This window comes from Mustela nivalis (assembly GCF_964662115.1).
Source record: "Mustela nivalis genome assembly, chromosome: Y".
In the NCBI taxonomy this organism is placed as follows: Eukaryota; Metazoa; Chordata; class Mammalia; order Carnivora; family Mustelidae; genus Mustela; species Mustela nivalis.
The window spans coordinates 5,141,771-5,169,282 of NC_139041.1; positions in this window are offsets into that span (position 1 = coordinate 5,141,771).

Genomic DNA, 27,512 nt, shown 5'->3' on the forward strand with positions numbered 1-27,512 from the left:
AGGCAACAGAAAGATGACCACAACAACTGCAATGGGGTCGATTTTTACCTGAAGCCTACAAGGTAAACTCCACAGCGAAAGAGAACGGAAGTTGCAGAGAACATGGGAGAAGGTAGGAGACATAGCTCAGGGGTGATTTGGTTGGTTTGTGGATCAGATAGCCGTGAGCCCATGCAGAGGGTAAAGGCACAGGAGAGCAGGGCACATTGAGAACTTACAAGGAACCTGTCACCCAGTGCCCTTTGCTGTGACACACTGAGGGTCTGAAGGGCACGAGTTCCTGACAACACAAGTCTTGAGGGCTGGAGTTTTCAGCTCAGCAGGCTTGGCAGACATCGAATCGAAAGAACACTGTCCTTTTCCCTCATAGGACAACAACAAGCAAGCAGGTGCAGGACCTGGAGACAATGATCAGAGACAATATCAGGAGACGCAGTGGGAAGATGGTGAGTCCTGGGAGTGCATCCGTGAAAGGCATTGTTTGTGGAGGTGTCTCAATGGGTACATAAAAATTTGGGGCTCTCGCACTAGCAGCATCAAGACAGAGCTACTGGCCAAGAGAGGTAGTTGATTTCATTGGTTGCCTACCCTGCAAACACAAAATCCCAACCATGGAACACTTGGAGGACTGCTTTCCTCAGTCCACGAAGCTTTGTCTAGGAGAAAAGATACTCCAATAGGGGACGAGAAGAAAGCATTGACCACATGTTCTCTCTGAACACAGCATTCTGCAGCCCTGCGTTCTGTTGAGTTGATGATTCCAGGGTCTTGGCATTGTCTCCTGTAGGTTCTCTAATCAGGGGAAAGTAAGATTCTCCTTCTCCAGCTCCACCCCCGGATTGGGATATCTCTGCCTCTCTGTCCAATATGTGCATGCGCATCATTGGACAAGATAACAAAGACAAAACCAGTGCACAATAATTGACTGGGGCCAGAGGATGTTCTATTGAATTTAGACCTAGGTTCCTAAGAACGGCAACCAGGTACAGAGATCCCCGGACCACCCTAAAATGCCCGACCTTCGCTGAGATTTCCCTTGTTCATTCTCCTGTTCTATGTTCCTGGACCTCCTAAATAACCTGCAGCATCCGCTGTCGCGCTGTACTGACCCCTTTTTGACACACTGTGAATCATCTCGGGCTCCATTGGAAAGTGCCCATCTTCCGCCAGAGACACTGTTTGCTTATCGCATGTAACCATGTGGGAATTGTCATGAGTGTGAAGGCAGGCTTGTGCTGCCACATCTCCATGCAGTTCCACAGAGGGTAGCTGCTCCAGCCTTAGGGAGTGCCCCAGGTTCTTCACATTCGAAACCTCTTCAATTGTCCTTTTGGACATACAGGTTGTCTTTCTGAAACAGGCACTAAAGTCTTTCAAATGGCTTCACTTGAGCTATTGGTCTCTTCCAACAGGCTCTCCGTTGGCTCCTGTGGACTCCAAGAACATGAGTCCATCCTGGACCTATGGTTCTAGGTTGTAGTGTCTGCCTTGGATGCATGGTCATTTTGGAAGATTGGGAGTCCTTGGTACACCATTTCTGGAGACGCTTGAGGTACTTGTGTCCTCGCTGTGGAAGAATCCAGACATATCTTTGATACAGTTGCAGGGGTTCACTTTGAGCTTTCCTTGGGTGTCCGTTTTCCTCTTCAGAGCTCCGTGATTGAGTGGGAGGGCCTCACCCTTGCACAGGGCTCAGATTTTCTTCCCTGAGCCTGCTGCTTTCGGTCTGATTGTTCCTTGACCTGTCGTGGCTCTGATGGAATGAGGGATTCGTGCCTTTCTTCGAATTCCAGAGGGCTGGTGCTGACAGTCACGACCAAACCCTATGAATTGGGCCTTGGAGAAGGTGACACCAACTCGCTTCGCAAAATGCCTTGGTGAGAGAGCCAGGCAGCTCCAGCGATGTGGGACAGTGGGGTCTTCTTGGCCCACCCATGATTACTCCAGCCAAGTGTAGTGATCAGGCATGGGTTGATGAGAAGTGGTTGCTATGACCTCAAAGCTTTGTGACATCACAGATGGTGGCTTCACTGATGCATCTGTCCCTTTACGATATTAGTGTCCTATGGCTTTAGTTAGGAAGCACCTCAAGGACAGAACAAGAGCCCTCTGAGCCTGGTCAAGAACTCAGCTTGTCTTGTGGGTGTATGTCCCACTTCCCCTTTCTAGACACAATAAGAAAGAAATTGACATTCAGTATACCTGCCTTTAGGCCAACATATCCTGGAGACAGCAAGGTCACTTATTTCCACTACAATTTCTAGAGATCTCAAGAAACAGTGAGCCCTCGCAAGAATGAGCAGCTCACCATGGGGATTGTCATCCTGTGTGTGTAAGCGTTCTTTGCAAGCTTCTTTGCCTATGGGTCAGTGTTGACTAATGGACGGAAAGTCCCTTTTCGAGGAGAAAGGTGAGGGCATCTATATATGGTGCTGTCTGTGGCCTTGTCTCCTAGTGTCTGAAACACGAGGCTAAGGGATTAGGCCTCTGTTGACCTGGCTTTTCCTGAAACACATTTGCAAAGTCTTCGAGGAGAATGATATTCTGTGTCAAAGCTAACTCTTAAGGAAGAGGCCTGGACCGCACCCGTCATCATCATTAGTTAACTGTACTTGCTGTGGTAACGCGTACAGACACGTTGACCAAGTGTCTTTAGTCAGAAGGAAAGGGATGGCCTATACCGACTGCTTGCAAGGCCCATTCGAGCAGATCTTTGGATTGAGCCACAATGCCCTGGCAAGAACTAGTGAATCAGGAAGTATGGGTCCATTCCAGCACCACAGTATAACTCAATCGCCTAAGTGAATGAACCCCTGGACTTTGCAATGACATGAAGGCCACATGCCTGGCTGATGGGAAATGGAAAAGGCAAGCAGAGAAAGGGAAATATCATATGGCTTCCCAATATGTGCATTTCCAATTTGAAAGTGATATCTTCCTGTTTTCACACCTTCGTGATCATAAGAGCACAGGATAGGTTTTGACTTCTCTTCCATGCATTACCACTGGATTTGGATTCGACCTCATGACCTGGGATAGACAAGGTTAGGTCTGTCGTGAGAAGAATATATCTTATTGTCCTCAGAGACGCAATCTTACTCTTTGATCCTCAAAGTTCAGGTTGTCTTTAGAGCGCATGTGGACGTCTTTTATTCCTTATCTCCTTCCCATCCAGATGTTCTGTCCTGTGCTTATCGTGGATATCATAGTTCCCAACAGTATTGGATTAAAGTCACCATCTCTCTTCCTGTCTGTTCATAGGCTTCCAATGTTTAGATACACCCTTGTTCGTGGTGTATATTTTGGCCACTCTTTCAGGTTTCTGTTATTTTGATGCTCCATCAAGACAAAACACCTTCCCCTAATCTTTTGTCTCTCGAAGGCATAAAATCACTCTCGCTGACTTAGGTACAAACACTTTGGCTCTCTTCTCCTTGGCAAGAGCATAACCTACGTCTTCCCAATTTCTTCACTTGCAAGCTATGAGTATATTTATAGTCGAAGAAAATCTCCTATGGGCAAAGAAGGTCGGGCTTTTTTAATATATGTGTTTTCTTGTGGATCCTTTCTACCTTTTTTTTGGTTTGTTTTGTTTTGGAATTTCAACCACTTCTACCAACTGTTTGTATTGACGGGAGACTTTAGTCCTGAATACCGAATGAATTATTGATAGGTAATAGTTCACTTTCTCATTTCAGTTGGCTTCTCACTTGGATTCTATTATCATTTCCACTTTATGGTATATTCTTTGCTGTTGCTTCATTAATACGATTCCTCGCCTCCTCCCCATCGTTTGCATGTCTTATGTTTTTGTTTGTTCTTGTGTGTGTATGTGAATGTTTTAATGTGTGTTGGTCTGTGTATGTTTCACATAACAGTTATTATTAAAATATTAGAGGTAGGAATTCGGTCTCTTATGGGTAGCAATTCAATTTGATATGCTTTGAAAACTCACATTCCATCCATTTCAGGAAAAACTTCTGTGAGGAATGTCATCTCTTGTCCTCTTCTAGAAAATGTGTTCTCACAAAACTGCCTTCAAACAAACACCAGCATTTGAGTTCCTCATTAGAGTCGTAACGTTTGTCCCAATACCCTTGCTTTTTCATATGTTTCTTGACTGTCATGAGGGAGTGAAATCCTCTGTTTGTTGTCTTTCTGAGAAGATAGATGTGACGAAGCACAATGCTCTCCACAACACTGCCATATGAGACAAGTGGAAGAATTCATTCTTGCTTATTTCTCAGTACAAATTTGCGGTGACATGAAGGATAGTAAAATGGTAGTAGTGTCTAATAACTTTATGCTTGTATTCTGCCATGAAGTCAACAGGAAGATGTCATCAACAACTGCAATGGGGTGAAATTAACCTGAAGCCTACAAGGTAAACTCCACAGCCAAAGAGAATGGAAGTCACAGAGATGATGGGAGAATTTGGAGACATGGCTCAGGTCAGGAGAGATTTGGTTGGTTCGTGGATCAGAGGGCCGTGAGCCCATGCAGAGGACAAAGGCACAGGAGAGCAGGACACACTGGAAACCCAAAGGAACCTGTTTACAATTGCCGTTAGCTGTGACATGCAGAGGGTCTGGAGGGCACGAGTTCTTGACAACACAAGTCTTGAGGGCTGGAGTTCTCAGATCAGTAGGCTTGTGAGACATCAAATCGAAAGAACACCGTCTTTTTCCTGCATAGAGAAGGCAGAATGATGTAACATGAAATTGAGCTTAGTGAATCTCCACGGAAATGAAAGAGGTGCCTCTTGTAGGAGAAGTAAGAGTGAGAGAAAGAAAAGAGGCCTGAACATAGATTGGAGAAATTGGTGCTGAAAACGACCCTCATCTGGGACCAGAGACAGAGGTCCAGAATCAGGGGCACCGAGGACTACCATCACCTTCCAAAGAAGCAGAACACCAAAAGACATAGTTCCATTCCCTTTGGAAAATCTAGGCATGGAGGTATTCTCTTTAGGCAAATAGGCATCGGAGAATCGTTTGTTCATAGCCCAGTCACTGACTTCAAGAAGAAAAGCTATACCAGCTCTCAAAGCAGGCCGGATAGCTCAAGCAACACAGCCCAAGCCAAAATCTTTATCCCCTGCATTTCTGAACAATGACAGAGCAGCAGTTCTTGTGTAGAACCAGGAGGTTTTCAGAGGTCAATGGTTGGGTCCCTGGTTGTGTCCATCAGTTCAGAGGCGGCCTTCATATTTACTCATGATTCCTTGGTCTAGGCATTGAATCTGGTCTCAAGTAAGCTTCCCCCTCTCCAGCTCCACCCCCTGACTTGGATTTCTATGACTTTCTGTTCAATATGAGTATGTGCATTGTTGGACAATATAACAAAACAAAACCAGTGCACAATAATTGACTGAGGCCTGAGGATGTTTTATTGAATTTTGACCTAGCTTCCTATGGAGGGCAGCCAGGTACAGAGAGCCTCCCACCATCCTAAAATGCCCGACTGTTGCTCAGAACTCCTTGTTAATTCTCTTGTTCTTTGTCATCCTGGATCTCCTTACCAACCTGCAGCATCCAATGTCTGTTGTGCTGTACTGACCACGTGTTGACACACTGTGCATCCTCTCGGGGCTCCATTGGAACATGCCCATCTTCCACAAGAGGCACTGTTTGCTTATCGCATGAAGCCAATGGATAATGGTCATGAGAGGTGAAGGCAGGCTGGTGCTGCCACATCCCAATGCAGTTCCACAAAGGTAGCTGCTCCACTCTGAGGGGGTACTCCAGGTTCTTCCACATTCGAATCCTCTTCAATGCGTCCTTTTGGACATACAAATTGTCTTCCTGAAACGGGCACGGAAGTCTTTCAGATGGCTTCACTTGGGCTAAGGGTCTCTTCCAACACTCTCTCCGTTGGCTCCTATGGACTCCAAGTACATGAGTCCATCCTGGACCTAAGGTTCTAGGGTGTAGATTCTGCCTTGGATGCATGGTTTTGGAAGATGGGGATGCCTTTTTGGCACCGTGTCTGGAGAAGCTCGAGGTACTCGTGTCCTCGCTGTGGAAGAATCTAGACATGCCTTTGGCTCGGTTCCATGGGATTACTTTGAGATTTCCTTGGGTGGCCTTTTTCCTGTTCAGGAGCTCCGAATATGGGTGTAAAGGCCTCACCCTTGCACAGGGCTCGTATTTCCTCCCCTGAGGTTTTGCTGGTGGTATGATTGTTTCTTGGCCTGTCATGGTTAAGATGGAATGAAGGATGCTTGCCATTCTCCAGAGTCCAGAGGGTTGGTGCTGACAGTCACGACCACACACTACAAATTGTGCAATGGAGAATGTGACACCAACTCACTTCGCAAACTACCTTGGTGAGGGACCCAGGCAGGTCCAGCGGTTAGGGACAGCTTGAGGTCCTCTTAGCGCATTCATGAATACTCCAGCCTAGTGTCGTGATCAGGTGTGGGTTGATGAGGAGTGGTTACTATGTCCTCAAAGCTTTGTGACATCACAGATGCTGGCTTCACTGAAGCAGCTGTCCCTCTCCCATGAATTGGAGACCTATGGCTTTAGGTATGAAGCCGCAGGAAGGACAGAACAAGAGCCCTCTGAGCCTGAACAAGAGCTCAGGTTGTCTTGTGGGATAATGTCCCACTTCCCCTTTCTAGAGACAAAGTGGAAAGAAAATAACATTCAGTATACCTACCTTTAGGCCAACATATCCCTTGAGACAGCAGGATGTCCTCTTTCCACTACAATTTCTAGAGATATCAAGAAACTGTGAGGCCTCATGGGTATGAGAGCTCCACGTGGGGATTGTCATCCTGTGGGAGAGAGCGTACTTTGTCAGCGTCGTTAGCCTATGGGTCAGTGATGACTAATGGGCGGAAAGTCCCTTTTCGTGGAAAAAGGTGAGGGCATCGATATATGGTACCGTCTGTGGCCTCGTCTCCTAGTGTTCTAAAACACGCGGCCTAGGGATTTGTCTTCTGTCTACCGGCTTTAACTTAACAAACATTGCAAGGTCGTCGAGGAGAATGACATTCTGCATCAGAGCTAATTCTTAAGGAAGAGGCCTTGACTGCAACCGTCGTCATCATTAGTTAACTGTACTTGTTGGGGTAACGAGTATAGACATGTTGAACAAGTCTCTTTAGTCAGAAGGAAAGGGACGGCCTATATTGATGGCTTGCAAGGCCCATTCGTGCAGACCTTTGGAGTGAGCCACAATGCCCTTACAAGGACTAGTGTATCAGGAAGTTTGGGTCCATTTAGCACCACAGTATTCCTCAGCCATCGAAGTGAATGAAACCCTGAACCTTACCTTGACATGAATGTCCCTTGCCTGGGTGAGGGGTAATGTAAAAGGCAAGCAGACAAAGGGAAATACCATATGTCTTCCCTCAATGTGCTTCGGGAGGAATACCTTGGCCCTTAGTAAAGTAAGGGAAAACTGAAGTGGAATAAGTCAGAGAAGGAGGCCCACCAGTAGTGACTCAGGACTCTGAGAACCAAGCTGAGGGTTACAGAAAAGAGAACTGCTTAATGGGTGGTCAGGAGTTGTGGCATATATTAGGAGCACTAGGATGTACAAGCAACTGAAGCATCCGTGAATACTCTGTCAATAACGGATGATGGATGATAGGCAGGCTTTTTCAACAGAACAGCAACAACAACAACAAAAATTCAGAGGAAAACATTCCCGCCTTCTGAATACCAATGGAAGTCACAAGGAGAAAAGGAAAGCATTATATTTGTTATTATCTTTCCTTATTGAAATGACATGGGATTGGATTCCTAAAATGTCATTCTCTGAATTAGGTCTTTATCCTTATGAATTAGAGTCTTCCCGCCTCTTCCATCTCTGGAATCGATGAGAGGACATGACAAGGCCTTCGCTAAATACTTAGTAGAGTGCCACAGGAAAATGACTTGGACCTGGCCTTCTGTGTGTTGGCAGGTGTTGGGTTACTGCTTCAAACACTTCAGTCACTACTAGAGGGCTGAGATTTTGTAGGTTTCCTGACCTAATCTTGGATGTTTCTATGTGTCTGGGAATTTATACTTTTCTCTCAGTTCTTGGATTTGCTAGCATAAATGCGTGGATGTGCCTCTTAGGTTATTCTTTTTTGATTTTTACCACTTGTCATTTGGTTTCATACTGTCAGCTGTGTGCTTGTCTCCTTTTGTTTCCCAGTAATGGCTTAGACGGTTTGTTCTTGTTTTCAAACCGAAGTGTGGGATCTATTGATTTTTTTTTCCTATTGGTTTGTTTATATTTCCTTAATTTTGATAATCACATGTATGATTTCAATTTTTCTGTTAACTTTGGAATTCAGATTTTCTTCATTCTGTTCCTTCAGTCGTCCTTTTAGGTGCTTTCTTTTTCGGTGTTTTTAAATTTTCGAAATGCATGCATTTAACCCTATATGGTTTCCCCATAAAATGTTTTGGCACCATCCTCTAAGTTTCTTAGAATTCCTTCGATCATGGCACTTTCTTCTTTTCCCTTGGATTTTCTTTCTTGCATTCATTGCTAGTTCTTGAGTGTGTTGTGTTTTACAACTTTTAGCGTCTGGCTGTATTTCCAATTTGAAAGTGATATCTTCCTGTTTTCATACCTTCGCGATCATAAGTGCACAGGATAGGTTTTGACTTCTCTTCCAGGAATTATGACTGGATTTGGACTCGAGCACATGACCTGCGATAGGAAAAGTTATGTCTGCCGGTGGGAGGAACATATCTTATTGTCCTCAGAGACGAAATCTAACTCATGATTCCCCAAAGTTCCGGTGGTCTCAAGAGCCCATGTGGACGTCTATTATTCCTTAGCACCTTTCCATCCAGATGATCTGTCCTATGCTCTAAGTGGATATCATAGTTGCCAACATTATTGGATAAAAGTCGCCATCTCCCTTCCTTTGTGTTCTTGGGCTTCCAACGTTTAGATACACTCTTGTTCGTAGTGTATATGTTGGCAATTCTTCCAGGTTTTTGTTGTTTTGATGCTCCATCAAGAAGAAACACCTTCCGCTTAGCTTTGTCTCTAGAAAGCATAAGGTCACTCTCGCTGACTTAGGCACAAACATTTTGGCTCTCTTCTCCTTGGGAATAGCATAACCTACGTCTTCCCGATTTCTTCACATGCAAGCTATGAGTATCATTATAGTCGACGGAAATCTCCTATGGGCATCAGAAGGACGAGTTTGTTTAATATTTGTTGTTTTCTCATGGATCTTTCCTAACTCTTTTTTTTTTTTTTAATTTCAACCACTCTTACAAACTGTTTGTATTGACGGGAGACTTTAGTCCTGTACTGAATGTATTAATGATAGGTAATAGTTCACTTTCTCATTTCAGTTGGCTTCTCACTTGGATTCTATATGCCTTCATCTATATGGTATTTTGTTGGGGTTGCTTCATTGGTACGATTCCTTGCTTCTTCCCCATCTTTTGCATGTCTTATCTTTGTGTGTGTCCATGTGCATGTGTTAATGCGTGTGTGGTCTGTGTGTGTTTCACATCACAATTATTATTAAAATACGAGAGAATGGAATTCGGTCTCTTGTGGGTAGCAATTCAATTTGACATGCCTTGAAAACTCACATTCCATCAGTCTCAGGAAATCTCCTGCAAGGAATGTCATCTCTTGTCCTCTTCAAGAAACTCGTGTTCTCACAAAACTGCCTTCCAACAAACACCACCATTTGAATTCCTCATTAGAGTCATACAGTTTGTCCCAATACCCTTGCTTTTTCATATGTTTCTTGATTGTCATGAGTTAGTGAAATCGTCTGTTTGTTGTCTTTCTGAGAATGATAGATGTGACAAAGCCCAATGCTCTCCGCAAGACTGCCATAAGAGACAAGTGGAAGAATTCCTTCTTCCCTATGTCTCATTACAAATTGCCGTAACCTGGAGGAGTGTGAGATGGTAGTAGTGTCTAATAACCTCATGCTTGTCTTCAGCCATGAAGGCAACAGGAAGATGACCACAACAACTGTAGTGGGGTGGAAATTAACCTAAAGCCTACAAGGTAAACACCACAGTGAAAGAGAACGAAGTTGCAAGATGCTGGGAGAAGGTTGGAGATATGCCTCAGGGGAGAATTGGTTGGTTCGTGTATCAGAGTGTCGGGGTCCATGCAGAGGACCAAGGCACAGGAGAGAGAGGCACACTGGGAACCCACAAGGAACCTGTTTCCCAGTGTCGTTGACTGTGACATACAGAGTGTGTGAAGGGCACAAGTACTTGAAAACACAAGTGTTGAGGCCTGAACTTTTCATATCAGCAGGCTTGGCAGACATCAACCAGAAAGAACACCATCTTTTTCCTGCATAGGACACCAACAAGCAACCAGAAGCAGACAGCCTGGAGACAATGATCAGAGACAATACTAAGAGACGCAGTGGGAAGATGGTGAGTATTGGGAGTGCATCCGTGAATAGAGTGCATCAGTGTCATTTGATATGTCTTAATGTGGACATAATAATTTTGGGGCTCTCACAACAACAGCCTCAAGAGACCTACGGGCCAAGACTGGTTGTTGAGGACATAGGCTGCCAAGCCAGTCACACGAAATCCCAATCATGGAATACCTGGAGGACTGCCAACCTCAGTCCAAGATGCTTAGTCCAAGGAGAACAGAATCTCCCATAGGGGACGAGAAGAAAGCTTTGACCACATGTTCTCTTCTGAACACAGCATTCTGCAGGTCTGCGTTCTGCTGAGTTGGTGGAATTTCTACTTTCACAGGCACACCAGAGCCCACCAAGGTAAACCTCAGCATAGTAAGGCCATCTCTAAAAACACAAAAGGGCAGGAAAGGAGAGCCACTACAAATGACTGGCCTCAGGACAGGTCATCCACTACACACACAGCAGATGGCAAGCATGCCACATACACACAAACACACACACAAACACGCATGTTGCACTCAACAAACATTAAGGTCCAGCCCTGTGTCACTCCCGGATCTCTTCTTCCTAAAGATATTACCCTCAGGTTAGAAAACAGAATGAGTTTAACGAATACAGAGAGCTGACAGAGACATAGATACAATGCAAAGATGAAAGAATCAATTGATGCCCAGGTAAAGGAAGAAGGAATGATTACAGCTAGGCAATCAGAGTGAAACCTCAATATAGAAAACCCCTGATGCGGGGTTGAAAGCAGCGGCCTGGATACTCACTGTATATCAGAAAACATAGAAGATATCAGAGAGTCTGGAACCAGAGATAAAACTGATAAAGATAAAGGCACCTAAAGAATTCCTGAAGATAAGATTGGCAGGAGAACTGGATGCAAAGTCCGGGAACATGGCAGAAGTGGAGGATCCAATTAGGGACCAGGAAGAACAAGCCTAGAAAATAAGGACGCAAATTCTAAGAGAAAAGGCAGAATGATGGAACATGATAGTGAGCTTATGCAATCTCCAAGGAAATGAAAGAGGTGCCTCTTGTAGGCGAAGTAAGAGTGAGAGAAAGAAAAGAGGGCTGATCCTAGATTGGAGAACTTGGGGCTGAAAAGGACCCTCGTCTGGGAGCAGAGAAAGTGGTCCAGAAGCAGAGGCACAAAGGACTCCCAACACCTTCCAAAGAAGCGAATCACCTAAAGACATAGTGTCATTCCCCCTGGAAAATCTAGGCATGGAGGTATTCTCTTTAGGCAAATAGGCATCGGAGAATAGTTTTTCCATAGCCCAGTCACTGACTTCAAGAGGAAAAGCTATACCAGCTCTCGAAGCAGGCCGGATAGCTCAAGCAACAACAGCCCAAACCAAAATCCTTATCCCCTGCATTTCTGAACAATGACAGAGCAGCCGTTATTTCTAGAACCAAGAGGTATTCAGAAGTCAATGGATGGGTCCCGGGTTGTGTCCATCAGTTCAGAGGCGGGCTTAAGGTCAACTCATGATTCCAGGATCTTGGCATTGACTCTGTTCTCAGGTTCTCTTCTCAGAGGCAAGTAAGCTTCTCCATCTCCAGCTCCACCACCTGTTTGGGATCTCTCTGCCTCTCTGTCCAATACGTGCATGTGCAGGTTGGACAAGATAACAAAGACAAAATATTGCACATTAATTGACAGGGGTCAAAGGATGTTTTATTGAATTTGGACCTAGGTTCTGGTGGAGGGCAGCCAGGTACAGAGAACCTCCCACCATCCTAAAATGCCCGACCTTCGCTCGGAGCTCCCTTGTTCTTTCTCCTGTTCGTTGCCTTCTTGGATCTCCTCACCAACTTGCAGCATCCGCTGTCTGTCGCGCTATACTGACCCCTTGTTAACATATTGTGCAATCTCTCGTGGCTCCATTGGAACATGCCCATCTTCTGCAAGAGGCACTGTTTGCTTATCGCATGTAACCATTTGGGGGATGGTCATGAGAGGGTGAAGGCAGGCTTGTGGTGCCACATCTCCATGAAGTTCCACAGAGGGTAGCTGCTCCACTTGAGGGAGTGTTCAAGGTTCTTCCACATTCGAATCCTCTTCAATGCGTCCTTTTGGACAAACAAGTTGTCTTCCTGAAATGGGAACGGAAGTCTTTCAGATGGCTTCACTTGGGCTATGGGTCTCTTCCAACATGCTCTCCGTTGGCTCCTGTGGACTCCGAGAACATGAGTCCGTACTGGCCCTAAGGTTCTAGGGTGTAGAGTCTGCCTTGGATGCATGGTCTTTTTGGAAGATTGGGAGGCCTTGATGGCACCATTTCTGGAGACGCTCGAGGTACTCGTGTGCTCGCTGTGGAAGACTCCAGACATGTCTTTGGCACGGTTGCAGGGGTTCACTTTGAGGTCCCTTGGGTGGCCCTTTTCCTGTTCAGATGCTCCGTGATTTGGTGGGAGGCCCTCACCCTTGCAGAGGGCTCAGATTTCCTCCCCTTAAACTTTGCTTGCGGTCTGTTAGTTTCTTGGCCAGTCGTGGCTAATATGAAATGAGGGATCCTTGCCTTTCTCCGATGTGCTGACACTCACGAACAAAGACTACGAATTGGGCCATGGAGAACGTGACACCAACTCGCTTCACAAACTGCCTTGGTGACAGACCCAGGCGGCTCCAGCTGTTTGGGACGGCTTGGGGTTCTCTTGGCCCACCCATGTTTACTCCAGTGAAGTGTAGTGATCAAGCCTGGTTGATGAGGAGTGGTTGCTATGACCTCAAAGCTTTGTGACATCACATATGCTGGCTTCACTGAAGCAGCTGTCCCTCTCCCATGACCTTGGTGTCTTATGGCTTTAAGTAGGAAGCCCCGGGAAGGACAGAACAAGAGCCCTCTGAACCTGATCAAGAACTCAGGATGTCTTGTGGGTTAATGTCCAACTTGCCCTTTCTGGAGACATAGAGGAAGGAAAATGACATTCAGTATACCTTCCTTTAGGCCAAAATATCGCTGGAGACGGCAAGCTGTCCTTTTCCACTTTAATTTCCAGATATCTCAAGAAAAGGTAAGGCCTCGTGGGTATGAGCAGCTCTCCGTGGCGTTGTCATCCTGTGGGTGAGAGCGTACTTTGTCAGAGTCTTATGCCTATGGGTCAGTGATGACTAAGGCACAGAAAGTCCCTTTCCAAGGTAAAAGGTGAGGGAATCGATATATGGTGCCATCTTTGGGCTCGTCACCTAGTAATCTGAAACACGCGGCTTAGGGATGAGGCCTCTGTCTACCTGGATTTCCCTTAAATAACTTTGCAAAGTCTTCGAGGAGAGTGACCTTCTGCATCAGAGTTAAATCTGAATGAAGAGGCCTGGACCGAACCGGTTGTCATTATTAGTTAACTGTACTTGTTGTGTTAATGGGTATAGACATGTTGACCAAGTCTCTTTAGTCAGAAGGAAAGGGACGGCTTATACCGACGGATTGCAAGGCCCATTCGAGCAGACCTTTGGAGTGAGCCGCAATGCCTTTGCAAGCACTAGTGGATCAGGAAGTTTGGGTCCTTTTCAGCAACACAGTATTCCTCTGCCGTTGAAGTGAATGAAACCATGGTCCTGCCTTGACATGAATGTCCCATTCCCTGCGATGGAAAATGGAAAAGTAAAGGAATACTGAAGGGTAAGAAATCAGAGAAGGAGCCCCTCCAGGAGTGACTCAGGACTCTGAGAATCCAGCTGAGTGGTACAGAAAAGAAAACTGCTTAATGGGTGGTTAGGAGCTGTGGCATATATTAGGAGGAGCACTAGGGCCTACATGAATCTAAAGCATCCTTGAATACACTGTCAAAACGGATGATGGATGATAGTCAGGCTTTCTCAACAGAACAGCAACAACAACAACATCAATTCTGAGGAAAACAATGTGGCCCTCACAAAACCAAAGGAAGTCACAGGGAGAACAGAAAAGAATTATATTGTTTATTATCTTTCCTTATTGAAATGACATGTGTGGGTTTCCTAAAAAGTCCTTCTTTGAATTGGGTCTTTATCCTTGTGAATTAGAGTTTACCCGCTTCTTCCATCTCTGGATTTGATGAGTGGACATCACAATGCCTTCACTAAATACCTAGAAGAATGGCCCAGGAAAATGACTTGACTTGGCCTACTGTGTGTTGGCAGGGCTTGTATTACTGCTTCAAATGCTTCCGTCTCTACAAGAGAGCTGAGATTTTGTAGGTTTCCTGATCTAATCTTGGAAGTTTCTATGTGTCTGCGAATTTATCCTTTTCTCTCAGTTCTTGGATTTGCTAGCATAAATGTGTGGATGTGCCTCTTCGGTTATTCTTTTTTCATTGCTACCAGTTGTCATGTGGTTTAATACTTGCAGCTGTGTGCTTGTCTCCCTGTTTTATCCCAGTAATGGCTTCTGCGGGTTGTTCGTGTTGTCAAAACTCAAGTGTAAGATCTCCTGATTTTTTTCTATTGGTTTGTATTTCCTTAATTTTGATAATCACATATATGATTTCAATTTTTCTGTTAACTTTGGAGTTCCATTTTTCTTCATCTTGTTGCTTTAGTCGTCCTTTTAAGTGGTTTTCTTTTTCAGTGTTTGTAAATGTTGGAAATGCATGCATTTAACCCTATATGGTTTCCCCATAAAATGTTTTGGCATTATCCTCTAAGTTTCTTAGAATCCCTTCGTTCATGGCTCTTTCTGCTTTTCCTTTGGATTTTCTTTCTTGCATTCGTCGTAGTTCGTGAGTGTGTTGTGTTTTCCAACCTTTAGTGTCTGGCTGTATTTCCAATTTGAAAATGATATCATCCTGTTTTCATACCTTCGTGATCATAAGTGCAAAGGATAGGTTTTGACTTCTCTTCCATGAATTACGACTGTATTTGGACTCGGCTCATGACATGCAATAGACAAAGTTAGGTGTGCCGCTGGGAAGAACATATCTTATTGTCATCAGGGACGCAATCTTACTCATGGATCCCCAAAGTTCAGGTGGTCTCGAGATCCCATGTGGACGTCTGTTACTCCTTAGCACCTTCACATCCAAATGATCTGTCCTGTGCTTCACGTGGATATCATAATTCCCAACAGTATTAGAGTAAGGTCGCCATATCCCTTCCTCTGAGTTCATGGGCTTCCAACGTTTAGATACAGGCTACAAGGTAAACTCCACAGCAAAAGAGAATGCAAGTTGCATAGATGATGGGAAAAGGTTGGAGACATGGCTCAGGGGAGATTTGTTTGGTTCGTAGATCAGAGGGCTGGAGCCCATGAAGAGGACCGAGGCACAGGAGAGCAGGGCACACTGGGAACCCACAGCCCGGAGACAATGATCAGAGAGAGACAATACCAAGAGACGCAGTGGGAGGATTGTGAGTCGTGGGAGTGATTCCGTGAAAAGGCAGTGTTCCTGGAGTTGACTAAATGTGGACATAATAATTTTTGGGCTCTCACAATGACAGCATCAAGACAGAGCTACTGGCCAAGACAGGTAGGTGATGACATTGGATGCCTAGCAAACCAACACAAAATCCCAACAGTGGAACACTTGGAGGACTGCCTTCCTCAGTCCAAGATGCTTATTTCAAGGAGAACAGACTCTCCCATAATTGTCGAAAAAAAAGCTTTGACCACATGTTCTCTCCTGAACACAGCATTCTGCAGGCCAGCGCTCTGTTGAGTTGGTGGAGTTTCTCCTTTCACAGGCACACCAGAAGGCAGCAAGTTAAACCTCAGCATATACAGCCCGGAACCTAAAAACAACAAATGGCTGGAAAGGTGACCTACAGCAAATAACTGGCCTCCAGGACAGGGTCAGCCACAACACAAACAGCAGGTGGCATGCATGCCCTATACACACTCACAAACACACACACACACACGCACGCACTCAACAAAAATTACAAAAAATTCAGAGAAGAATTCTAAGATTTTCAACAAAAAAATTCAGAGAAAAACAATGTGACCCTTTCAAAACCTAAAAAAGGCACAGGGAGAAAAGGAAAGAATTATATTTTATATTATCTTTCCTTATTGAAATAGCATGGGATTTTCCTAAAATGTCCTTATCTGAATTGGGTCTTTATCCTTGTAAATTAGAGTCTACCTGCCTCTTCCATCTCTGAAATTGATGAGAAGACATGAAATTGCCTTCCCTAAATACCTAGAAGAGTGGCCTAGGAAAATGACTTGGGCCTGGCCCTCTGTGTGCTGGCAGGTGTTTGATTACTGCCTCAAACGCTTCAGTCACTACTAAAGAGCTGAGATTTTGTAGGTTTCCTGACCTAATCGTGGGAGATTTTATGTGTCTGGGAATTTAACCTTTTCTCTCCGGTCTTGATTTGCTAGCATAAATGTGTGTATGTGCCTCTTAGGTTATTCTTTTTTCCTTTCTACCAGTTGTCATGTGGTTTCTTACTTTCAGCTGTGTGGTTCTCTCCCTGCTATATCCCAGTAATGGCTTTGCAGTTTGTTCATGTTTTCAGAACTGAAGTGTGAGATCTCCGGATTTTTTTTTTAATTGGTTTGTTTGTATTTCCTTTATTTTGATAATCATATGTATGATTTCATTTTTTCTGTTAACTTTGGAGTTCGGCTCTTCTTCTACTTCTTCCTTCAGGTGTCCAGTTAGGTTCCTTTTTTTTTTTTTTCGGTGTTTTTAAATTTTGGAAATGCATGCGTTTAGCACTTTATGGTTTCCCAATAAAATGTTTTGGCATCACTGCTTAAGATTCTTGACATTCTTTTGTTCATGGCTCTTTCTGCATTTCCTTTGGATTTTCTTTCTTGCATTTATTGCTAGTTCGTGAGTGTGTTTTGTTTTCCAACCTTTAGGGTATGGCTGTATTTCCAATTTGAAAGTGATATCTTTCCGTTTTCATACCTTCGTGATCATAAGTGCCCAGGATTGGTTTTGACTTCTCTTCCATGAATTAAGACTGTATTTGGTCTCGAGCTCTTGACCTGCGATAGACAAAGTTAGGTCTGCCGCTGGGAAGAACATATCTTACTGTCCTCATAGACGCAATGTTACTCATGAATCCCCAAAGATCAGGTGGTCTCGAGAGCCCATGTGGACGTCTGTTATTTCTTACCACCTTTCCATCCAGATGATCTATCCTGTGCCTAACTTGGATATCATAGTCCCCAACAATATTGGATTAAAGTCCCCATCTTCCTTCCTCTCTGTTCATATGCTTCCAAAGTTTAGATACAGCCATGTTCTGGTATATATATTTTGGCTGTTCTTCCAGGTTATTGATGTTTTGATGCTCCATCATGACAAAACAACTTCCGCTCTCTTTTGTCTTCAAAGGCATGAAATCACTCTAGATGACTTAGGCACAATCACTTTGGCTCTCTTCACCTTGGCAAGAGCATAACCTACGTTTCCAAATTTCTTCACTTTCAAGCTATGTGTATCTTTATAGTCAAAGGAAATCTCCTAAGGCAACAGAATTCGAGCTTGTTTAATATCTGTTGTTTTCTGATGGATCTATTCTCGTTTTTTTTTGTTTGTTTTATTTTATTTTATTTTATTTTATTTTATTTTATTTTTAATTTCAACCACACCTACAAAATGTTTGTATTGACGGGAGACTTTTGTCCTGAATGCTGAATTAATTACTGTTAGGTAAGAATTTCACTTTCTTATTTCGGTTGACTTCTTACTTGAATTCTCTGTGCCTTTTCCTTTTATGGTATTTTCTTTGGGGATGCTTCATTAGTGTGATTCCTCACTTCCTCCCCTTCTTTTGCGTGTCTTATCCTTTGTGTGTTCATGTGTGTGTGTGCATGTGCATGTCTTAATGTGTGAGTGGTCTGTGCGTGTTTCACACAAAACTTATAATTCAATTTTAAGAAGTAGGAATTGGGTCTCTTAAGCTTCCTGTTCAGAAGCTCTGTGATTGTGTGGGAGGGCCTTATCTTTGTGCCAGTCTCAGATTTCCTCCCCTGAGGCTTTGCTTGAGGCCTGATTGTTTCTTGCCCTTTCGTGGTTAAGATGGAATGGTGGATGCTTGTCTTTCTCTGGAGTCCAGAGGGTTGGTGCTGATAATCACGACCAAAGACTATGAATTGGGCCTTGTAGAAGGTGACTCCGACTCGCTTCATAAACTGCCTTGTTGAGAGACCAGAAGCTCCAGCGGTTGGGAATGGTCTGGGGTGCTCTTGGCCCACTCACGACTACTCTAGCCAATTGTAGTGATCAGGCGTGATGTAATGAGGAGTGGTTGCTATGAACTCAAAGCATTGTGTCATCACAAATGCTGCCTTCACAGAAGCAGCTGTCCCTCTCCCATGACCTTGGTGTCCTAAGGCTTTAGGTAGGAAGCCCCCAAAGGACAGAACAAGAGCCCTCTGAGTCTAATCAAAAACTCAGGTTGTCTTGTGGGTTAGTGTCCCACTTCCTCTTTCTGGAAAAAGGGGAAATAAAATGATGTTCAGTATACCTTCCTTTAGGCCAATATTTTCCCAGAGACAGAAAGGTGTAATATTTCCACTACAATTTCTAGCGATGTCAAAAAACGGTGAGGCCCCATGGGTATCAACTCTTAGTTGGTCTCATCTCTTAGAGTTCTGAAACACACGGCTAATGGTTTAAGGCTCTGTCTACCTGGCTTTCCTTTACACACCTTTGCAAAGTCTTATAGGAGAGAGTCATTCTGCATTAGGGCTAAATCTAAGGAAGAGGCCTGAACCGCACCCATTGTCATCATTAGTTGTCCTTGTTGCGGTAACGGGTATAATCATGTTGACCATGTCTCTTTAGTCAGAAGGATAGGTACGGCTAATATCGATGGCTTGCAAGGCCCATTGGAACAGAACTTTGCAGTGAGCCGCAATGCCCTTGCAAGGACTAGTGGATAAGGAAGATTTGGTCCATTTTGGCAAGACTGTATTCCTCGACCGTTGAAGAGAATGAACGCCCTGGACCTTGCCTTGACATGAATGTCCAATGCCTGGCTGATGTGAAATGAAGAGGCAAGCAGAAAAAGGGAAATATCATATGGCTTTCCACAATATGTTCCTCATAAGGAATACCTTGGCGCTTTGTCCTCTTCAATAAACACGTATTCTCATAAAACTGGCTTCACACAATCACCATGATTGTGTGCCTCATTAGTGTCCTATTGTTTGTCCCTATACCACTTGCTTTTTCATATGTTTCTTGACTGTCATGAGGGAGTGAAATCATCTGTTTGTTGTCTTTCTGAGAATGATAGATGTAACGAAGCCCAATGATCTTTGCAGCACTGCCACATGAGGCAACTGGAAAAATTTATTCTTTCTTATGTCTCAGTAAGAATTTGTGGTGACATGGAGGACAGTGAGATGGTAGTAGTGTCTAATAAACTCGTGCTTGTCTTCAGCCAAGAAGGCAACAGGAAGATGACCACAACAACTGCACCAGAGTGGACATTGACGGGAAGCCTACAAGGTAAACTCCACAAAGAAGAAAGGTAGTCGCAGAGACTAAGGGAGAAGTTTGGAGAAATGGCTTATAGGAGATTTCGTTGGTTTATGCATCAGATGCCAGTGATCCCTTGCAAAGGACAAAGGCACAGGAGAGGAGGGCACGCTGGAAAACCACAAGGCACCTGTTTCCCAGTGCCATTGGCTCTGACAAGAAGAGGGTCTGAAGGGCACGAGTTCTTGACAACACAAGTCTTGAGTGCTATTGTTTTCAGATCAGCAGGCTTGGCAGATATAAACTCGAAAGAACATTGTGTTTTTCTTGCATAGGTCACCAACAAGCAACCATGTGCAGACAACCTGGAGACCATGATCAGCGACAATACCAGGACACGCATTTGGAATATGGTGGGTCCTGGCAGTGCATCCATGAGAGGCAGTGTTCGTGGAGTTGTCTCAATGGGGGCATAAGAAATATTGGGCTCCCCCACGAGTAGCATCAAGACCGAGCTACTGGCCAATACAGGATGGTGAGGAGCATCCTCACCTCATACAGAGCACCAAAAGACTGCCTACTCTGCCCATACGAAGTCCCAACCGTGGAACACTTGAGGGACAGCTTTCCTCACTCCAAGTTGTTTAGTCCAAGTAGAACAGACTCTCCCATAGGGAACGAGAAGAATGCATTGACCACATGATCTCTTCAGAACACAGCATTCTGTAGGCCAGCATTCTGATGAGTTTGTGGAATGTCTCCTTTCACAGTCCCACCAGAGCCCACCAAGGTAAACCTCAGCATATTCAGCCCATGCCCCAAACACACCAAATGCCAGGCAAGGAGAGCCAATGAAGATGGCTGGTCTCAAGGACAGCGTCAGCCAGAACACAAACATCAGATGGCATGCATGACACACACACACACACACACACACACACACACACACACACACGACAAAACTTAAGGGCCCGCCCTTGGTCACTCAATGATCTCTTCTACCTAAATAAATTACCCACAGGATAGAAAACAGAATAAGTATTTGGAAACAGAGAGGATACAGAGATCTAGATCTAATACAAGATGGAAGAATCAATAGATGTCAAGGAAAAAGAACAAGAAAGGATCATGGCTAGGAAATCAGTGTGAAGCTTCTACGTATAACATGCCCGATGTGGGTTTGAAAACAGCGGCCTGGATCCTCCCTATACATCAGAAAACATAGAAGATATCAGAGTCTCAAACCACAGAGATAAAACTGATAAAGATAAAAGAACCTAAAGAGCTCCTGAAGAGAAGATTGGTAGGATACTGGATGCAATGACTCTGAACATGGCAGAAGTAGAGGATCCAATTAGTGACCTTGAAGTACAAGCCTAGAAAATAAGGAAGCAAATTCTAAGAGAGAAGGAAGAATGACGGAACATGACAATGAGCTTAGAGAATCATCATCCAAAAAGAAAGGTAATAGGTATCTATTATAGGATAAGTAAGATTGAGAGAAAGATAAGAGGGCTGAACATGGATTTGAGAATTGGGGCTGTCAATGACCCTCATCTGGGAGCTGAAACAGAGGTCCAGAATTGAGGCACACAGGACTCCCATCACCTTCCACAGAAGTAGAGCACCAAAAGACATAATGTCCTTTCCCCTGGAAAATCTAGGCATGGCGGAATTCCCTTTAGGCAAATAGGCATCGGAGAATAGTTTGTCCATAGCCCAGTCAATGACTTCAAGAGGAAAACTATACCAACTCTCAAAGCAAGCCGGATAGCTCAAACAACACCCGACCAAGGCAAAATCCTTATCCCCTGCATTTCTGAACAATGACAGAGCAGCGCTTCTTGTCTAGAACCAGGAGGTATTCAGAAGTCAAAGGTTGGGTCCTTTGTTGTGTGCATCAGTTTAGAGGCGGCCTTCAGATCAACTCATGATTCCAGGGTCTTAGCTATGACTCTGGTCTCAGGTTCTCTGCTCAGGGGAAAGTATACTTCTCCGTCTCCAGCTCTGATTGCGATCTCTCTGTCTATCTGTCCAATACGTGCATGTGCATCATTTGACAAGGTAACAAAAACAAAACCAGGGTACATTAATTGATTCGTGCCAGAGGATGTTTCCTTGATTTAGGACCTAGGTTCCTGTGGAGGGTAGCCAGGTACAGAGAACCTCTCACCATCCTAAATGCCCTACCTTCGCTTCTAGCACCCACATTTATTCTACTGTTCTTTGTCTCCCTGGATCTCCTCACCAACCTGAAGCATCTGCTGTCTGTCGCGCTGTACTGACACCTTGATGGCAATTGTGCATCTTCTCAGGGCTCCATTAGAACATGCCCATCTTCCGCAAGAGGCACTGTTTGCTTATCTCATGAAACAATTTGGGGGATGATCATGAGAGGGTGAAGAAAGGTTTGTGCTGCCACATTTCCATGCAGTTCCTGAAAGGGTAGCTGCTCCAACCTGAGGGAGTGTTCAAGGTTCTTCCACATTAGAATCCTCTTCAATGCATCCTTTTGAACATAAAAGTTGTCTTCCTGAAATTGATAGGAAGTCTTTCAGATGGCTTCACTTGGGCTTTGGGTCTCTTCCATTTGATCCTGTGGACTCCAAGTACATGAGTCCATCCTGTTCCTAAGATTAAGGGTGTAGAGTCTGCCTTGATGCATTGTCATTTTTGAAGATTGCGAGGCCTTGTTGGCACCCTTTCTAGAGACACTCGAGGTACTTGTGTCCTCGCTGTGGAAGACTCCAGACATGTCTTTGGCACGGTTGCAGGGATTCATTTGGAGCTCTCCTTGGATGGCCCTTTTCCTGTTCAGAAGCACTGTGATAGGGTGGGAGGGCCTTACCCTTGTGCCAGGCTCAGATTTCCTCCCCTGAGGCTTTGCTTGAGGCCTCATTGTTATTTGGCCTGTTGTGGTTAAGATGGAATGGTGGATGCTTGCCTTTCTCTGGAGTCCAGAGGAGTGGAGCTGACAGTCACGACGAAAGACTACGAACTGGGCCATGGAGAAGGTGACACCAACTCGCTTCGCATACTGCCTTGAATTGAGACCGAAGCAGCTCCAGCAGTTTCGGACGGCTTGGTGTCCTCTTGTCCCACCCAGCCAAGTGTAGTGATCAGGCGTGGGTTGATGAGGAGTTGTTGCTATGACCTCAAAGCTTTGTGACATAACAGAGGCTGGCTTCACTGAAGCAGCTGTCCCTCTCCAATGAACTTGGCATCCTATGGCTTTAGGTAGGAAGCCCCGGGAAGGACAGAACAAGAGCCCTCTGAGTCTGATGAAATACTCAGGTGTCTTGGGGGTTAATGTCCCACTTCCCCTTTCTAGACTAAGAGGAAAGAAAATGACGTTCAGTATACCTTCCTTTAAGCCAACATTTCCCCCGATACAGAAGGTGTCCTATTTCACTAAAATATCTAGAGAGCTCAAGACACAGGAGACCTCGTGTGTTTCAACAGCTCTCCGTGGGTTTTGTCATCCTGTGGGTGAGAGCGTCTTTGTCAGCGTCTTTTGCCTATGGGTCAGTGATGAGTAAGGATGGAAAGTCCCTTTTTGAGGAAAAGGTGAGGGCTTCGATATACGGTGCTGTCTGTGGCCTCATCTCCTAGTGTTCTGAAATGCACGGCCAGAGAATAGGGCTCTGTCTCCCTGGTTTTTCCTTAATTACTTTTGCAAAGTCGTCGAGGAGACTGACCTTTGGCATCACAGCTAACTCTTAAGGGAGAGGACTGGACTGCACCCGTTGTCATCATTAGTTAACTATACTTATTGTGGTAACGGGTATAGACACGCAGACCAAGTCTCTTTAGTCAGAATGAAAGGGACGGCCTATACCGACGACTTGCAAGGCACATTCGAGCGGACCTTTGGAGTGAGCCGCAATGCCCTTACAAGGACTAGTGGATAAGGAAGGCTCGGTCCATTTTGGCAACACAGTATTCCTCAGCCATCGAAGAAAATGAACCCCTGGACCTTGCCTTGACATGAATGCCCCATGCCCTGCTGATTGCAAATGGAAAAGGCAAGAAGAAAAAGGGAAATGTCATATGGCTTCCCACAATATGTGCCTCGGGATGAATACCTTGGACCTTAGTAAAGGAAGGGAAAACTGAAGGGAAAGAAGTCAGAGAATGAGACCCACCAGGAGTGACTCAGGACTCTGAGAACCAAGCTGAGGGTTACAGAAAAGACAACTGTTAAAGGGGTGTTCAGGAGTTGTGGCATATATTAGGAGGAGCACTGGGACGTACATGCAACTAAAGCATCCGTGAATACTCTGTCAAAAACGGGGTAGGATGATAGGCAGGCCTCTCAACAGAACAGCAACAACAAAATATCAGAGGAAAACAATCTGGCCCTTTCAAAACCAAAGGAAGTCACAGGGAGAAAAGGATAGCATTATATTGTTTATTATCTTTCCTTATTGAAATGACATGGGATTGCTTTACTAAAATGTCCTTCTCTGAATTGTGTTTTCATCCTTGTGACTTATAGTCTACCCGCCTCTTCCATCTCTGGAATCGAAGAGAGGACATGGCAATGCCTTCGCTTAATACCTAGAAGAGTGGCCCAAGAAAATGCCTTGGACCTGGCCTTTGGTGTGTTGGCAGGTGTTGGATTACTGCTTCAAACGCTTCAGTCACTACTAGAGAGCTGAGATTTTGTAGGTTTCCTGACCTAATCTTGGGAGTTGCTATGTGTCTGATAATTTATCCTCTTTTCTCCAGTCTTGGATTTGCTAGCATAAATGTGTGGATGTGTCTCTTAGGTTATTCTTTTTCTTTTTCTACCAGATCTCAAGTTGTTTTATACATTCGGCTGTGTTCTTGTCTCCCTGTTTTATCCCAGTAATGGTTCTGCAGTTTGTTCATGATTGAGACACTGAATTGTGAGATCTCCTGATTCTTTTTCCTATTGGGTTGTTTGTATTTCCTTTATTTTGATAACTATATGTATGATTTCATTTTTTCTGTTAACTTTGGAATTTGGTTCTTCTTCTTGTTTCTTCAGCATTGAGTAGGTTGCTTTTGTGTGTGTGTGTTTGTTTTTATATTTTGGAAATGTGTGCATTACCAGTATTTGGTTTCCCCATAAAATATTTTGGCATCACCCCATAAGTTTCTTGAAATTCCTTTGGACTCCAGCTCATGATCTGTTATATACAAATTTCGATCTGCCTTTGGGAAGAACATATATTATGCTCCTCAGATACGCAATCTTACTCATGGATCCCCAAAGCTCAGGAGGTCTAGAGAGCCAGTGTGGACGTCTGTTATTCCTTAACACCTTTCCATCCAGATGATCTGTGCTGTGCTTAATGTGGATATCCTAGTCCCCAACAATATTGGATTAAATTCCCCATCTCCCTTCCCCTCTGTTCATATGCTACCAACGTTTAGATACAGCCATGTTCTGGTATATACGTTGGCTGTTCTTCCAGGTTTCTGTTGTTTTGATGCTCCATCGAGACAAAACACCTTCCGCTCTCTTTTGTCTCTCAAAGGCATAAAATCACTCGTGATGACTTAGGCACAATCCCTTTGGCTCTCTTATCCTTGGCAAGAGCAGAACCTACGTTACCAAATTTCTTTACTTTCAAGCTATGTGTATCTTCATAGTCAAAGGAAATCCCCTTGGGAAACAGAGGTCGAGCCTGTTTAATATTTGTTGTTTTCTGATGGATCTTTTCTCAATTTTTTTGTTCGTTTTATTTTATTATTATTATTATTTTTTTTTTTTGTAATTTCAACCACACCTACAAAATGTGTGTATTGACGGGAGACTTTCGTCCTGATTGCTGAATGAATTATTGCTAGGTAAGAAGTTCACTTTCTCATTTCGGTGGACTTCTGACTTGAATTTTCTGTCTTTCCCTTTTATGATATTTTCTTTGGGGATGCTTCATCAGTGCGATTTCTCACTTCCTCCCCCTCTTTCGCGTGTCTTCTCTGTGTGTGTGTTTGTGTGTGTGTGCATGTGCATGTCTTAATGTGTGTGTGGTCTGTGTGTGTTTCACAAAAAACTTATAATTAAATTTCAAGAGGTAGGAATTGGGTCTCTTAAGGTTAGCAATTCAATTTGACATGCCTTGACAAGTCACATTCCATCCGTTTCAAGAACATCTTCTGCAAGGAATGTCATCATTTGTACTCTTCCATTAACACGTATTCTCACAAAACGGCTATGACCTCAAAGCTTTGTGACTTCACAGATGCTGGCTTCACTGAAGCAGCTGTCCCTGTCCCATGACCTTGGTGTCTTATGGCTTAAGGTAGGAAGCCCCCTAACAAGGACAGTACAAGAGCCCTCTGAGCCTGAACAAGAACTCAGGTTGTCTTGTGGGATAATGTCCCACTTCCCTTTTCTAGAGACAAAGAGGAAAGAAAATGACATTCTGTATACCTTCCTTTAGGCCAACATATCCCCTGAGACGGCAAGTTGTCCTATTTCCACTACAATTTCTAGAGATCTCAAGAAACGGTGAGGCCTCCCGGGTTGAGCACTCTCTGTGGGGTTTGTCATCCTGTAGGTAGAGTTTCCTTTGTCAGCGTCTTTGGCCTATGGGTCAGTGTAACTAAGGGACGGAAAGACCCTTTTCGAGGAAAAAGGTGAGGGCATCAATATATGATGCTGTCTGTGGCCTTGTCTCCCAGTGTTCTGAAACACATGGTTAAGGGATTAGGCCTCTGTGTATCTGGCTTTCACTTAAAAACCTTTGCAAAGTTTTTGAGGAGAGTGATATTCTGCATCAGAGCTAACTCTTAAGGAAGAGACCTGGACCACAACCATTGTCATCATTAGTTATCTGTACTTGTTGTGGCAACGGGTATATATATGTTGACCTAGTCTTTTTAGTCAGAAGAAAGGGATGGCCTATACCGATGGCTTGAGAGGCCCATTGGAGCAGACCTTTGGAGTGAGACACAATACCCTTGCAAGGAGTAGTGGATCAGGAATTTTGGGTCCATTTAGGCACCACAGTGTTCCTCAGCCATCGAAGTGAATGAAACCCTGGACTTTCCCTGACATGAATGTCCCTTGGCTGGCTGACAGGTAATGGAAAGGGCAAGCAATTTAAGGGAAATATCATATGGCTTCCCACAATATGTGCCTGGGGAGGAATACCTTGGCCCTTAGTAAAGGCATGGAATACTGAGGGGCAAGAAGTCAAAGAAGGAGACTCACCAGGAGTGACTCAGGACTTGAGAACCAAGCTGAGGGTTACTGAAAATAGAACTGCTTAATGGGTGTTCAGGGGTTGTGGCATATATTAGTAGGAGCACTAGGACGTACAATCAACTAAAGCATCCATGAATACTCTGTCAAAAACGGATGATAGATGATAGGCAGACTGTCTCAACAGAACAGCAACAACAACAACAACAAATCAGTGGAAAACAATCTGGCCCTCTCAAAACCAAAGGAAATCACAGGGAGAAAAGGAAAGCATTATATTGTTTATTATCTTTCCTTATTGAAATGACATAGGATTGGTTTCCTAAAATGTCCTTCTCTGAATTAGGTCTTTATCCTTGTGAATTAGAATCTACCTCCTCTTCCATCTCTGGAATCGATGAGAGGACATGACAAGGCCTTCGCTCAATACCTAGAAGAGTGGCCCAGGAAAATGACTTGGACCTGGACTTTTGTGTGTTGGCAGGTGTAGGATTACTGCTTCAAACGCTTCATTCACTAGTAAATAGCTGAGATTTTGTAAGTTTCCTGACATAATCTTGGAAGTTTCTATGTGTCTGGGAATTT